The sequence below is a fragment of the Pongo pygmaeus genome, chromosome 8 (assembly GCF_028885625.2).
Source record: "Pongo pygmaeus isolate AG05252 chromosome 8, NHGRI_mPonPyg2-v2.0_pri, whole genome shotgun sequence".
In the NCBI taxonomy this organism is placed as follows: Eukaryota; Metazoa; Chordata; class Mammalia; order Primates; family Hominidae; genus Pongo; species Pongo pygmaeus.
This window is the reverse complement of record NC_072381.2, coordinates 9,473,431-9,488,042: the sequence shown is the minus strand read 5'-3', so window position 1 is coordinate 9,488,042 and position 14,612 is coordinate 9,473,431. Positions and strand designations below refer to the sequence as shown.

Below are 14,612 nucleotides of genomic sequence, written 5' to 3'. Positions count from 1 at the left end.
TAAGAAGAAAAGACATTCTCAAAGCCCCATGCTTATGACTTTTGATAGCTGAAGTCCACTTAAATAGGAAACTGGCACTAATCTCTATTGTCATCAATCATGTAACATGTTCCTTTTCCACAGGTTGAAGAAAGAAAATGGCAAAATGGAAGAGAAAAGTCTGTACTTACAGAAACCAGGGGAGTAGGAGGAAGCAATTCTATCTTCAGCAAGTTTTTATTTATTTATTTATTTATTTATTTTTGAGATGGAGTTTTACTCCTCTCACTCAGGCTAGAATGCAATGGCGCAAACTCAGCACACTGCAACCTCCACCTCCTGGGTTCAAGCGATTCTCCTTCCTCAGCCTCCCAAATAGCTGAGATTACAAATGCCCACCACCACACCCAGCTAATTTTTGTATTTTTAGTAGAGATGGGGTTTCACCATGTTGGCCAGGCTGGTCTCAAACTCCTGACCTCAGTTGATCCACCTGCCTCAGCCTCCCAAAGTGCTGGGATTACAGGCGTGAGCCACTGCCCCCAGCCTGTTTATGTATTTGTTTTTAAGATAGCCTTAAGGATACATTTGTGGAAGTAAGTGAAGCCCATCCAGTTGAGAATACAATCTTTATTCAGGGCTTGCTATGACAAGGGAGTTGGCCACCATCACTTTTGTTTGCCCAATGCTTCCAAGCACAGCGGGGTGTGGGAAAGATTTATAGTGAGTTGGGGGGAAAGAGAAGGCTTCAGATATGCTGTGGCTGGAGGTTGCTGGTATGGAGAAGCTGAGGTTGGCTTAAGGAGAAACAGGTCATCTTATGTGATTGGCTGGAGAGCATATTTGGCTTTTTCTAGTTTGTCTTAAGTGGTAGGTGGTCATCCTTGATTAAGTCTTGACTGTTTAGGGATGACTGAAGCAGAACTTGGGGTTTGGCCTTCTGGGCTTCTTACCTAGGTGAGAGACGTGTTGTCATATTTAGTTTGGTTGGTGTCTGTATATTCAATCTTTCAGGTTGAAAGATTTTTATCAAAGTGCAAGGCATATTGAGAATGCGATATTTGCCCCTGTTTCCTTTTGAAGAAAAGTCAGAATATTAGAGTGCTGAGGCCACCTATATATGCTGAAAATTAAATCTACCTAGACTGAATGGGAAGTTGATAGCCCATAAAGAAAGCATGTTTAATGGCAAACCAAGCAATAAAATACAGTCATTCCCGTGTAGATAAAATGAACCACATTTTTCTCAGAAAACAAAATTGTATGATGTTGTCACAAGAATGGTTTAGCATAACAGTATCTAAAACCAACAGGTCTTCAATAAATTGTTACATTTGAGCAACTCAGAAAACTTTACATTATATTAATATTTGATTAATAAAATATTAATGAAATTAATATTTTTAATCTTTTATACGTTTATATAGTGTTTCATCTGTAGACCTATTTGTCTAAATAGAGGCAATCTATTAATGATTAACAGATACAAATACCTTTTGATTTCCATAACTGTCTCTCAGTCCTGTAAAAATTAACCTGTGCATTTTCTCATTTTTCCTAATTCTTCTTAGAAAAATTTTAAATTCCCTTCTCTTTTATCTCATCGAATAATGAAAGACATATGGATATATTATAGTACGTAGCTAGTCAAGCATGATCAGGGCTGGAGATGGCTCCCCCTTGCCACACCAAGAATGTCAGGAGATCATCAGGTGATGATCAGGCAGTTGTTAATTGTCTCTGTAAAATAATAATTGGTCACAGCCAGTGCCAGGGAAAGGCAGGCCCCCAACAAATAGAAAACACCTGAAGCTAGTGATAAGCAGCTTCCTGAGAAGATTCAGGAGTTGGGTAGGTGGGCTCAACTATGTGCATTAAGAGACAAAATGGTGGAGTTTAACTGGTATAGGAGCTGCTTAGGAACATTCAGCTGGGAAGGGAAGAAAGCCTTAAATGAGCATGCGTACAACTCCAGTAAACACACTGGGCATGTTCACCTCCCGAGGGCTAGCAGGCCACTGCGCATGCAGACAGCCCACCCCAAGGAAAGAATCAGGGGAAAAGGGATGCAAGACCCCAGAAGCATGCCTATAAAACCCCAAGTCAAAAGGTCAAACTGGGCACTTGCTCTCTCAAGTCGCCCTCTTGGTCCCCTTCCAAGTGTACTTTACTTCCTTTCATTCCTGCTCTAAAGGTTTTTAGTAAACTTTGACTCTTGCTGTAAAACTTGCCTCAATCTCTCTGCCTTATGCCCCTCAGTCAAATTCCTTCTTCCGAGGGGGCAAGAATTGAGGCTGCATGCAGACTCGTAGGGATTCACCATCACAAACATACGTTGGTGCCACATGACTCGGAAATCTTCTGCTGCTAACAGATACTATTTACAATTTGTTATTTGCTTACGTATTTTGTGACAATTTTTTTTTTTTTTTTGAGACAGAGTCTTACTCTGTCATCCAGGCTGGCGTGCAGTGGGGCAATCTCAGCCTCACAGCAGCCTCCGCCTCCTGGGTTCAAGTGATTCTCATGCCTCAGCCTCCAGAGTAGCTGGGACTAGAGGTGTGCTCTACCATGCCCGGCTAATTTTTGTATTTTTGGTAGAGATGGGATTTCACCATGTTGGCCAGGCTGGCCTCGAACCCCAGACCTCAACTGATCTACTTGCCTTGGCCTCCCAAAGTGCTGGGATTACAGATATGAGCCACCATGCCTGACCTGACAAAATATTTTTTAATTTGTTTGTTTGTTTTTTAATGATATTTTTTGGTTTTGGGTGTACAAAATTTTAATAAACTGTCAATTCACTAAATAAGGCTTCTAAACTCACTAAATCTGTTGAAATAATTTGGTAAAGGTTTTCCATTCTTAACCATCTAGATACTGCAGTGGGTATTTTTCTTCTTGACTTACTTGACCTCTGGGCTGTGTTGATTATTTCTTTTCTCATGAAACTCTTTCTTTCCTTAAATTCCATGTGTGAGAATGTAGGCTGGCTTTACTCCAGTCTACGAAAATGGATATATATACTGACTTTGTAAGAAGAAGTTTAGATTCAAGGGACTAAGGTCTTTACAAAATGGCAGAATTAAGATCTGTTTACTGTTCACTCCAAATGAGCCATAACTAGATAGTGACTCTAGTAGGTAAGAAGAAAATGATAATCTGATCAAATAATAAGGTAAAATGAATAAATGGAGGAAAATGGTGGACCAGATGAAATATTAAGTGTAATATATATCTAGATATTTGTGCGCCTTTTCCTTCATCTTTTTCTTACTTTCTGCATTTTCCTTGTTTATTGTCTCCCTCCCCGCCATGCCACCCCTGTTCAATGAATCTCTGAATCCTCTCCTCCCACATCTATTTCCTTCCCCTTAAAATTTCTAAGGAACACTGGGTTCCATCTTAGACAATAAAATTATTTTCTTTTTGTTAAAGTTCAATTGCTTCCCAATCTTGTGAATGCACCTGTGGAAAAATCTTGCAGCCAAAGTTGTCTAAACTCCTACTCCCTTTTGCTTCTGGCTAACACAGGAGATTTAATAAGTAATGAAGAATCTGCAAAAGAATATATACTTCTGCAAAAGATTTGGCTAATGTGTCCGATATTTTCTATGAAAAGCACACATCGATTTTTGTATTAAACTATCGGCATGTGTTCAACACTTGCATGTGCAGTTGCCCTGGGCTAAGACCAAAATTAATGTATGGCTCTTGGGGCATCCTGGACAAACACAAAGAATAATTTATGACAACATGCTATTCAAATGAAAGTCATAATTGCTTTCTAGACATAAAGAAACTTATCACTGCTTTTGGTCAATATCTTTTGTTTAGAAACTTACACTGATTTTACCTGAGAATGCTCTGTTCATGTAGCTGGATGATAGTGACTCTTTTCTCTGGGCTTTTAATGTAATTTGTATCTCTCTCCTGAAAATATAAAAGAAATTACAAAATTTCATTCCTGTCAAGTAAAAACTTACCATCAGTCTAATATGACTTTATCACTTTAGTGGAGGGGTGAAGATGGTCTCCATGGCTGATGGTTGTATTTTACTTTTTAGAAAAGAAACCATCATGAAAGAAATCCCAGTGCTTCCAATGACACATTCGCCATCAACAGACACACAAATAATTCATAGAGAAATAATCTTTGAAAGACACAAATCTAAATATTGGAGTACATTCCTTTTATTTTCTCTATTCAATTCACCCTATCTTTGTTACTCTCTGTCTAAATATGCCAAAGCTAACTCACTTTTTGTCTAAGAATGTACGATGGATACATTGATATTAGGGAAACAATTTTCCTAAGATCACTAGAATCTCCAGTTTTAATCAAATTTTTTAAATCCCACTTAGAATATATATATTTCATTACAGCATTTAGCAGGCTCTATACAAGCCATATGTTGTATTCTTAACCTTCTTTCAATAAATGCAAACTAACTAATAAATGCAAGTCGTCGATATTACCACTCCTGTCTCAGAAACTCCCTAGGAAGCTGCTAACAGTGTTTAAAACCATGCTATTATTCTTTTCTATTTCTACCTACTCTATTTTCCCTATTTTCAAGTCTGCTTATGCCTTTTGAACTTGTAACCTGGGCGAGACTTGCCCTGCTCCAACTCAGTTTTTTGTTGTCCTCAAAAAACTAACACTGTAGCTTCTACCTCACTAGACTTTCTTAGATTCAGTCTCCAGCACAAGTCCCTCCCTGCCTCTCCTTTGAGGCCCATCAAAATGAGTGACTCAAGTACCCACCAGTTAAAATGTGGAGAAAGAACAATTTTAACACATGAAGAAAAATGCAGCCATACAAATTGAGGGCCCTTCTGCCTTAAGCATTTGTCCAAAATTCTCCAATAATAGTTGTACATAAAAAACGAATTCCCTGTCATAAGAATAATAACACATTATCCACACCTAGTATGATTCAGCTTAAGGAGTTTTTTCTTAATAACTATGTCAGATACTGTATTTGAAGGAAATATAAGGACACAAAACATAGAATAGAGAAAGGTGATTTCCTGCAAGCAAAGCTCTTTAGAATATCATGCAATTGCCTTATACACTGGGGCTCTACAGAGCTAAAGGGCATTCTCTGGAGGGTCATAAACTAGGAGAAAACTGCATAGTAGTTACCTGGAGAAACACGGGGGACAGACTACATAAGCATGATGTTCTGAAACAAACAAATAAACCAACTTGGGAGCCAAATTACCCGCCTCAGTTACTAATTACGTGATCTTTGCAAATGAGCTAAATTACTTCAGTTCCATTTTCTTACCTGTAAAATAAGTGTCGTAGTTAACTTCTCATTGTTATGGAATAAAATTAAACACATAGCCTTGTAAGAATAATATATATATATAAAATACATATTATACATTATATTATAGGAATAATATATATAATATATACATACTATACAATCATGGTTGTACATAAAAAGTGGATTCCCTATAATATGAATAACACAATAAGACTAACCCACATAAGTAGGTGGGTTAGTCTTATGCATTTATGCCTAGTGTTCCATTATTGGAATGCTAAGCATGTGAGAGTTATTTATATCCTACTGCTCAAGGTCATTGCCAAGGTCTGATTTTTCACTCACACAGAAATTCAACAAATTGCAGCCTCTGGCATAAATATGTATATGTTTTGTATAAATAGATAAATAAATTATCTATTTATATATAATAATATATTACTGTATTGTACATCATATGCTATATGATGTATAATATAATATATTCTCTATAATATGTATATATTGTATATATGTACATACATATATTATATATTATGTATATTATATATTATATAGTATGTATTATGTATTATGTATATTTATATAAATAAATTATGTATTATATATTATGTATATATTCTGTATACATAATACAATATATTATCTATAATATAATATGTATATGTTATATATTATGTATGTATATATACTATACACATATCACAATACAATACATTAGCTGTAATATGTATAGTTGTATATCTGTATATACATATATTGTATATGAATAATATATAAAAATAATGTATGATATATTATACATGATATAAATATACATAATATATGCAACATATGCAATATGTAATATATAAATAATATATAAAATATATAGATTATTTTTAAGCATGTGAGGCACCTGATGTATGACACAACTGGGTCCTGATGCAATGAAATATGTATGTATATATAATGAAATATATATTATATATCATATAGATATATAATATACATGTACATTATATATGTATATATATTACATAATATACCATATGTTTGTGTATAATATCTAGCTGAGGCTAAACCTGTTAGGAATTTTTAATTCTATAAGCATGACGGAGAAAGAAGTGGGAATAGCAGTACAATTTACTTGCATTTTCCAAAATTTTTTTTCCTGCCACTGCATAGAAAATAGAGTGCATTTTGTTAAGAGTAGAAAAGAGAAAAAGGGAAAATTCAACATGCCCACAACTACCTGGACTTCATATTTTCATTAGTCACATTAATCAAATAACTCCAAAGCCATAATGTAGTAGAAAAAAACCCTAGATCAGGACCCCTAAGTTTGAATGGTGGCTGGATTCCTGATAATCTATTTCCATTTGTACTGTCCAGTCCTCTCTAAGGCTCACTTTTCTAATCTGCCAAAGGTGAGGATCAATACTTGTCTATCAGGGTTTTATGATTAACAAATGACAAAGCTGGGTGAGAAGAATGCACTGCAAAGTAAAACACGATGAAATGTCAGGGTGAATAGTAGCTTCCATACTGTATTGATTAATGGTTCGCCTCAACTATTTTAATTGTAAAAATATTTTCACTACAATTATATAAATCTGATGCAGAAAACTAAGACAAGACTTCTCTTGTGTTGCATCTGAACACCTGGGCCATAAGCGTCTTATATGTTGCTGTAGGAAGAGTCCACTACCAAGGGTCTGGAGTAAGGGCAGTTCCCTCCAACCCCTTATGTGTGGAAGCTCCAGACATTCAGAATTGAAAGAAAGAGGGAGGAGGTGAGAAAAGTTGCCTCCATGAGAATCCAACTGCCATTAGGCACAAATCAATGGTTTAGCACATACTGCTCGCTACCTTGAAGCATGAGCTCAATTTCACAACTACTTGAAGCGAATCCACTAAAGAAGTTCTATGAATACCGATAATGTAGTCTCCACAGCACGCCTTTTCCTACAAAGCACCTATTTTTTTTTTATTTTCTAAGTGCACCGCCTTTTCAAAGTAAAGAGAAAGAAGTGCTTTTCTTCCAGACTTTCCTCGCACCTCGAATTTCGCATTTTACTATTTGTCTGCATTTAAACAGGTGAATAAGAACTCTTTTCATTGTGTCAGGACTCAGTGATGTGTCAGGCATCAGGTGCCTCACATGATTCAGAAAAATCTAATTTTATCAAGACAAGAGAGCAAAGTCCCTGAGACTTTGCTGTTGGCCTTGCATTAAACTTATGTGATCATTACTCTTAATAATAAAATTCTTGAATATTTGTAATTATCATTATCTCTTGGCAATTAAGGGAACCATTTTGCTATGATAAAACATTTCAAAAGTTTGAAAGGAGAAGATCCCCAGAGTGGCTATTAGTCCGGATTATTTTATTCTTGATATTTTAGTATTCACTCAAGATATTTCAAAATTTATATATTGCATTGTTGATCTCTTTATTTTTTCTCCACTCCCATTTTCTCCCTTTCTTTCTGCTGTTCTAATTTATATTTTATTTCTAGAGGGTTCTGCCTCCCTCTCTGCTTGTTAATTTATTGTTGAGAAAAATGATACACTAATAAAGTAAATGCTATTAAAATACAAAGTCTTGATAATTCTTATTTCCTCTAATTAACACAATCTCAAGTTTCAAGCTATAAAAATGCTATATTCTGTGGGTGCTTTCTTTGCAACATTTAGAAAGAAAGAGAGACTATATATAGTCTTCATCAGTGTGAGTAAAGAAGCATAAATGAGTTTTTTATTTTTTTCCTTATGGCAGCAAAATGTATTGTTCCCACTAAATATTCATGTAGTTTAAATATATATGTATGTTTATATAAATATTTACATATAGTTTATGTGTGTATATATTTATGTTAAATATATGTGTATATATTTATGTTAAATATATGTGTATATATATATTTATGTTAAATATATGTGTATATATATTTATATTTAATATATGCATATATTTTATAAATATAGTAAAATATAAATATATACCTATATTAAAAAATATATGCATATATATGTACATATATGTATGTATGTAACTATATATTGTGCATATATATTTGTGTTTAGGTATATATATGTGCGTATATATACACATAAGATTTAATCAACCAAAAATGTAAAAACCTATGTTATGGAGCAGTTCTGGTATAAGAGTTTGAAAATTCTGATATTTGTATTGATTCTATTCTTGACAAAGGGGTGACCTTCACCAATTCAACAATTATCGACTGAGTGCCTACCATGTGCGATCTTTTCTCTGTGTGCCTGTAGCAGAAATAAAGATGACTAAGGCTAAACTGTTTCCATGAAATATCATGCCAATTGGCATAGGAAATAAGATGCCCACAATATCCTATAAAACAAGCAAAAATTAATCATCTGTTTAACAAATTCAAATGATATGAAATGGGAGCCCGAAATAGAAGAAGATATTTGCTTCTAGGGATTATCCATGAAGACTTCAAGGGGGAAGTGAGGTTTCCACCAGGTGGACCATAAAGTCTACTTAGCCTTGAGTGCTAATGGGCAGAGCAATGAAGGAAAGATGAGCGGTCCAGGCAGCGGGAACAAGATGAGCAATCCACGGAGGCTACGGAATGCAGAATGTGCTCTAAGCTGGGTAAGTGGTGTAGGTTGGGCAAATAATAGCGTGCATGAGGAAAATTAATTAGAGATAATGCTAGACAAGTAGATCTGAAATTTAAGCTACGTTCATTCTGGAATGGAGTCTGGCATAAATGTACATAAATGGCGACACGCCACATAAGGATGTTTCATCAACAATGGACCACATAGGCAATGGCTGTCCTGTAAGATTATATAATAATGCTGTATTTTGTACTTTACCTTTTCTATGTTTAAATATGTTTAGATAGACAAATACTCACCATTGTATTACAATGGACTGCAGTATTTAGTACAGTAACATTCTGTACATGTTTGTAGCCCAGGAGCAATAGGCTATGCCATATAGCCTAGGTGTGTAGTAGGCTCTACCATCTAGGTTTGCATTAAAGTGCACTCTATGATGTTCACACAGTGATGCAATCACCTAACAATGCATTTTTAGGAACGTATACCCATCATGAAGTGATGCATGGCTGTAGTTTAACAAACCATTTTTAGCCCTTAAGTCAACAGATACACTATTTCTAGTCAAGCAAAAATTTTAAATGAAAGGTTTTCCTTTCTCTTGCATTGTTTTTCCTTATAGCTGTGGCAGAATGTGCATTTGAACCCAATTGTAACCATCAAATATATTGGTAATATAGTTCATAAGTTTAACTTAAAAATTCAAGCAATCTCCTTTTATACTGCAACAAGTTCCTTGCTGAGTTGACAAGCATATGTCTTTTCCAGAACCCAGTTGTTTCATTTAAAGAGGCTAATGAATTTTAAATGTGATGTATATTATTCCTCGCTTCTAGCTCAGTTTCCTGAGATAACTCTAAGGCATCTATTTCTCTAGAATATGGTGCTATTTGTTTGTTTGTTTGAAAGAGAACTAGATAGTTAGTGGTATTTTGACCCTGAGATCTATTTTTGGAAGACATGTCTGAGATGCAGAATTGGAACAGTAAAGTATTTTCATCTTTCTTTGATATTAACACAGGAGGACTCACATTACAGAATTCATTCTTGAAGTACAGTATAAAATGTGATAAAAATCAACAAGCCACATCACTGATTTTTAAGGAAAATATTAGCATAGATATATTATACTCTGAAGGTTTTATATGGAATCAAAAGAAATGTTTTGTAGCCCAAACAAGCACTGAGATCTTCCAGTGACTTCCTATAAAATATATCTGTACATAGTAGTAATTTATTCATTAACATGCTTGCATTGGGAAGCACATATTTTTTCTGCATAACACAAAGATACTCAGCTTGACATTCTCCTGAGGTATATGCTAACAGCATAAGGAATGGCAGAACACAGTCACTTAATATAACAAAACATGTTATCAGATTTATTTCCTTTACTTATCTCCCATGTGTTATTCTCCATTTTTTAATTTATTCATCTATTGCACAATTACTCTCTCTTAAACTCTAAATATTCTATTTATTTAGAGACTTCTTTCTTAATTTTTTCCTGAATTCCTGAATACTTATTCTCATATCCTTCTAAATTTCTCATATTATGTTGCTTCTTCATGAAAAATGTATTGCTTTCCAAATTGTCAGATCCTTTGATCACCTTGATTCTTAAAAATCAATTTCCTTTCCTACAAAGTTCAAATCCTTAAGACTGTCTTGTTCTTCAGCCTGTCATCAAAATAACATTGTCTACTTCCAAAACCTTAAGTAACTCTGCAAACTGCATTCTAAATAGAAGCTAATCGGTAATGCAATTACTCCTTTTGATTCTTTATTTATCAAACTGCATTGAGACTTCCCAGGAATCTTTTTACCTTTTAAAAAAATTCTAACAATACATGGTGTTGTGAAAGACTTCTTTCTTTAAGCCAATAATAGTATTCCCTGAGTAACCCTAGGTATAGATGTTTCATTGAGTTTGACTTGTTTCTTGTCAATGTATGGTTTTATATATCTGCATATTAAATTGTCTTTTCCATTTTCTGACACAGCAAACTTTTCTTCAGTTTAAGAAACTGGATATATCCATGTGGTCCTAAGAGGTGAGTTTCTTCTAAAAGTCACTTGATTGAATCAAAGACAGTGGTGTCAGCCTCCCTGCAGTTGGATCATTATGTTTTATTCACATGTTCTTTCTTCTTTCCATTCCAGAGGATGAATGAAGGAGGGTCAATCGTGAAAATTGTAAGAGATAACATAACAAATAGAAGGATAAAATTGACACTTTGACCCAGTTTGTAATTTCAAAATCAAATGTTTTTATATGAACGTAATTTATCTAGCTGTATTAGCTACTTCCTTTCTCTTTTTATTCTTTTCTGTTTTCCACAAAGTGAGTCACATAATCATCACCTCTGTAGCTAAATGAGGTTAGATTTGCAAGAGCAAGATCGAGAGCTGATATCTGTAAGGAGGCAGTGGTAAATATAGGTATTTAGTCATAAATTTGATCATTTATCAAGCAAGTAAGTTGTCAGAAAAAAGTAAGAAGAAAAAGATATTATCAGTGAAACAATGGAAGAGATGTCACTAAAAATTCCAAATTATGCATAAGTGCTGATGAAAATGAGGCAGAATCTGTCAAGAAATAATGATGGGAAGCAGCCATTGGAGTGCCAGAAAGAGTAGGAATTCTGGAAACCTCCTAGCCATGGTAGTGCTCAAAACTATCCTCACACTTCCCCAGGCACTGGGGGTAGGAGGTGAAAAGATAAAATGCAGAAATCCTGGGTGGGAGCAAGTCCAGGGAATGCAGGTGGCAGGTCTCACAAGGGGGCCAGAAAATTTGAACGCCTTTTAAAAGTGGGTTAATGAGGTTGTGCCCCTTAATGACTGTGGCCTGGGAGAAAGTAATGGAGCATAGTGGCAGAAGACGCCCTTCAGAAGCAGAAGAGATTCCGAAGGGCAGAAGTAGAGGGGTCTATGTAGAGGTGCCTGGATCAAATAAACAGGAGAAAGAGCTTTGATCTGAGGGCATGAACAGTAAGTGTGACTCACCCCACAGACACCTCCTGGAAAAGTCATGTCCAGGAAAATGATAGTCACCCTAACAGAAACAGACTCTTGCATTTTGATCTTTCTTATTTTCTTGGGGTCCTAATTCTCCTGTTTAGGACCCTCACCTATGTCTAGAATTGGGTCACTGCCATATGTGAGGAGGGTATGAACAACTTTCTTTCCGGGATCAAATTGAAACTGGGGCATGTGGTGACAATGCAATTACTCAAGTTGTCTCCACTGTGACAGAGGAATGAGCACAAGAGGAGGGCGAGTTGTCTAGCGATCAAGTGACTGTAGTACTAATTGCAATTCTGACAACAGTGATTGTAAAAATTACAGAATCAGCTGGCAGCTTCAGAGGACATGAGAGCACGTACACAAGGAAAGAGCTAATGGAAGACCATAGATGTCCCATTCAGACCACAGCTCCATTGTGTGTTTGATCTTGCACACCCCAAAAGAAACAGATGCTTGCATTGTGTTCTTTCTTATTCATTGGGGTCTAATCCTCCTGTTTTGTGTCTCTGCTGATTCTAACTTATTATACATCACCAGCTCTTGTAGTTTGTAATGATTATTCCTGATTGAATCTTTAGAGTATTGTTTTTCCTATGTAGGATCCTCATTCAATTCATATTGTAGAAAGTCCCTAGGGAACAATTTGGCCTTTGTTAGCTTTCTGCAGAAGATTACCCCGTCTGGAATCAGTTTGTGCATTAATTTCTCAAGCTGGGATTCCCACACACCCCAGTTAGTATAATGTGGAAGCCATTCTTATGTCCAGCATGCACTCTGGCTCTTATAATGGGAGATGATTTTTCTCATTCAGAGCCCTTGGTGGAGAAAGCTTCACTCCAGTTCACTGGGGCAGTGCACAGAGCTGTTCTCATCCACATGGATGAAATGGGCAGTTCTCTCAAAGCCCAGACTTTATACAGTGGTCCCAGCTCCTTATTATCGTGTCATAGTGGTTTAAGGTCCCTGTTTCTGTTCCTATTCAGCATTAAAAACTCATTCTCTTAAAGGTTAGGATGCATATCTCAGTCTGATAAAACCACCACAGCTTCGGCACTCACAATTAATGGTCAGGACTTAAGTTTTCTCCTTAGTTCTGACATTTAACACCACCACCCTCCCATATGCTTAGCTTCATGCATTTAATCTCAGCAGTATTCAAATGATGGTATTTCACCCACATTTTCATAGAATTATATGAGGAGAATGATTCAGATGAACTTGATCTAACATGATTAAATATATCATCAAAAGTTAGAGTCAGAAAAACTAAATTATAGAAACTCTACAAAGTTTTCTTTCTTCAGAGTGGACTTGGTGAGGGGAGGAAAGGAGCTTTCATTTTAGAACTTTCTGAATGATTTTTAAAATTGTGTTAGATTTTCACAATAATCAGGTGAATCCTGTGTTTTTGTGTCACAAGCAATACAGAAAGCATCTGCACTGGATAGCAATATTGTCATTTACCTCTTACCTCTCCAGATCCAGTTCCGCTCTTCCTTCCTTGATGCGTGGATGCAGACTTATGCAGATGGCATCCACATGCCTCATGCTTCTAGCTTTCAGTTGGACTTAATCAATGGGCCCCTTGCAGGAAAGAAGAAGGTAGGAGGAGAGTGAGTTTGCCATGTTTCCTAAATCCTCTTTGTGTTAGTCAGGGTTCTCCAGAGGGACAGAACCAACAGGATATATGTATATATAAGAGGAAGTTTACTAGGGAGAATTGGCTCACACCATTATAAGGATAGGCAGTCCGCAAGCTGGGAAAAGAGAGAAACTGATAGCATGGCTCAATACAAGTCTGAAAGCCTCAAAACCAGGGAGGCTGATGGTGCAGCCCTCAGTCTGAGGCCAAAGGTGCAAGTCCCAGAGTCCAGGGGCCAAAGAACCTGGAGTCTGATGTCCAAGGGCAGCAGGGGAGGAAGCAAGCGTCCAGCATGGGAAGAAGAAAGAGAGCCACAAGACTTAGCAAGCAAACTTATCCACCTTCTGCCCCCTGCTTTGTTCCAGCCACGCTGGCAGCCAATTGGATGGCACCTACTCACATTGTGGATAGGTCTTCCCCTCTCAGTCCACTGACTGACATGTCAGTCTCCTCTGGCAACACCCTCACAGGCACACCCAGAAACAACACTTCACGAGCCATCAAGGCATCCCTCAATCCACTCAAGTTGACACCTAATATTAACCATCACACCCAGCAAGCTGGGTAGCATGAGATGATTGTACTTCCTCCAACTAAGGCCATCACTCTGGTCAGGAGGCCTGGGGTTTGCCATCCCGAGGAGTGGTCTATCACTTTTTGGTTTCTTTAAATCCTGCCCATTACTTTGAAAATAGTTCCTTATTAAACCTACCCACTTAAAAGTGAAAGTGCTGTCTCTGCTGGGAATATGACTTGTACAATAACTATTACCAGACATTGCCTCTGGAAATAGACCCTCCCATACATCAAGAATTGGGATGCTGACATATGTGAGGAGGGCATGAACAACTGTTTCCCTGGGGTCAAATTGAAACCTGGGCATGTGGTGACAACACAATTACTTCAAGTCATCTCCACTGTGACAGAGGAATGAGCACAATAGAAGGGTGAGGTGTCTAGGGATCAAGTGACCGGTATTAATCACAATGCTGACAACAGCGATTGTAAAGATTGCAGAATTGGCTGGCAGCTTCAGAAGGCCTGAGAGCATGTACACAAGGAAAGAGTTAATGGAAGACCATGAATG

At 36.6% G+C, this 14,612-nt stretch overlaps 1 long non-coding RNA gene across 1 annotated transcript; it reads right to left on the bottom strand.

The window, feature by feature from the left end:
* Positions 1-596: 596 nt before the first annotated feature.
* LOC129006251 (uncharacterized) lies at positions 597-14,368 on the bottom strand. Its single transcript, XR_008491960.1, has 4 exons — positions 14,238-14,368; positions 13,355-13,467; positions 3,836-3,912; positions 597-932 (listed from the first exon to the last, which is right to left on the bottom strand). It is a non-coding gene; the product is annotated as an uncharacterized LOC129006251 (long non-coding RNA).
* Between the last annotated feature and the right edge of the window lie 244 nt (positions 14,369-14,612).